At 42.2% G+C, this 2,151-nt stretch overlaps 1 long non-coding RNA gene across 1 annotated transcript; it reads left to right on the top strand.

Annotated features, from left to right (window-relative positions):
• Window positions 1-425: 425 nt before the first annotated feature.
• Window positions 426-1,212, top strand: LOC117949784. The gene is made up of 2 exons (XR_004657731.1): window positions 426-529; window positions 1,096-1,212. It is a non-coding gene; the product is annotated as an uncharacterized LOC117949784 (long non-coding RNA).
• The last annotated feature ends 939 nt before the right edge of the window (window positions 1,213-2,151 follow it).

Here is a 2,151-nt window from a genome sequence, read left to right as displayed (position 1 = left end):
TAATTTCCTATAAATGAGGTTTATTGACCATAAATTCCAAAAATAACTTTAATACTAAAGTCAATAAGTCGAGGCATAAACCTCTAGATAACGCGGCCACGTGCTTGTTTTCTTTTGCTGTTGCAGTGAACGAGATCATCGACCGAGACATCGGCGGCCTGAGCAGCGCCCCCCAGCCCGGCCAGTTGGACCAGTACCCCCAGTTCGACTGGGAGCTCCAGTCCAGCGACGCCGCCTCGCCGTTCTGCGGCGGCCCTCGGTAGCCGAGGCTCCGCCTCCTCAGGAAACCGCTGCCGAGCTTCACACACCCGACGGTCACCTTTGCACAAAGTGCACCAAAACTGATCTCCAAGTGCCTGAGAACCAATCCGCCGCCCGCGGAGAACCGGGGCGCTCTCGTCTCTTCAGGGTACCACGGCCGATTTACTGTAATCCTCGTCTGTCTCAGGAATTTTAGTGGGAAACCAAAGATGATTTTAGCTTTTCGTGAACCGTAGAATAAAAAAAGGGCTGATTTTAACTTTTAAAGGTCCCATGACATGGTGCTCTTTTGAGGCCTTAGTGGTCCCTAATCCTGTATCTGAAGTATCTTTATATAGACCTTAGTGGTCCCCTAATACTGTATCTGAAGTCTCTTTATATAGACCTTAGTGGTCTCTAATACTGTATCTGAAGTCTCTTTATATAGACCTTAGTGGTCCCTAATACTATATCTGGAGTCTCTTTATATAGACCTTAGTGGTCCCTAATACTGTATCTGAAGTCTCTTTATATAGACCTTAGTGGTCCCTAATACTGTATCTGAAGTCCCTTTTATATAGACCTTAGTGGTCCCCTAATACTGTATCTGAAGTCTCTTCTCTGCATTCTCTGGGCGGTCAAAGCAGAGAAAGGGGAGGTAACCTTGCCCCTTATGACCTCATAAGGAGAAGATTCCAGATCGGCCCATCTGAGCCTTCATTTCCTCAAAACCAGAGCAGGATACCCAGGGCTCGGTTTACACCTAGCACCATTTCTAGCCACTGGGGGGGGGCGTAGGCAGGCGGGGGGTAACGTTAAAAAGAGAGACATTTTCACGCCATGGGACCTTTAAAGTAATCAGAACAAGCCGTGACGTCGTTACAGAGGCTCAGGAGGAAATACTGATATTATTTATTGGCCAGTTAATTATTTAGAAATCTATTTTTGATACTCTGGATCTGATCCGGTTAATTAAAAAAAACTTAAGTCAATCAGCTGATCATTTACAGTTTTTAACAGGCTGGTTCTACTCCGTACCGTTTACATTACCGCTGTTCAACCGCCACCGTTTCTGGTGTGATGTTTAAGACACTGAATTATAGACATGTATCAAAAGGTTGAAGTAAAAAAAAAATGAATATTGGCTTTTCTGTGTTTTTGATAAATAATAATGACAAATGATGAGTTGTTAAGTACTTTATTCTATGTTTTAGATCAACCATCATAACTGGAGTTATTTCTAATACTCTCCTTTGGTTCAGCAGCAACACTTTTATAAGGGAAACTTCTTTTTTCCAAGAGATAAACAGAGATAAACCTTTTAGTTTAACATGAAACAGAAATCACCAACACCAAACCCACCAGACTCAATGTAAATAATCACTACTTTTATCATCATAGAACACACTTCATTCAAAGTGGACACAAAGTAAAACTACCAAAAGCCGTCTTGGTTCATCTTTCCACTGTTCCACCAATCACCACTCTGGTCTGGTTGGAATAAACTCTTAATTCACCCATTTACATGTAGAGATATACTGCTCTATACACGCTAAAAGTAGTGATTATTTACATGGAGTCTGGTGGAGATATGCTGCTCTATACACGCTAAAAGTAGTGATTATTTACATGGAGTCTGGTGGGTTTGGTGATGGTGATGTCGGGGCTGTTTCATGTTAAACTAAAAGCTTCTTACTGTAACTAACCAATTTTAAAGATGTTTCACATTCTCTTAGGCACCACTGCATAGGGAAATATGGTCCAGGTTGAAAAAACAAACGAACAGGAACTACCCTTAAAGGCACTTGTGTGACTCTCAGTTCATAAACATTTCATTACAGGTGAAGTCAGAGCAGGTAATATAAAACAGGCTGCTGGTATTAAAGGGTAAATCCACACTAACTCACGCAG

This window comes from Etheostoma cragini, chromosome 8 (assembly GCF_013103735.1).
Source record: "Etheostoma cragini isolate CJK2018 chromosome 8, CSU_Ecrag_1.0, whole genome shotgun sequence".
In the NCBI taxonomy this organism is placed as follows: Eukaryota; Metazoa; Chordata; class Actinopteri; order Perciformes; family Percidae; genus Etheostoma; species Etheostoma cragini.
This window is presented reverse-complemented; position numbering and strand designations above follow the sequence as displayed.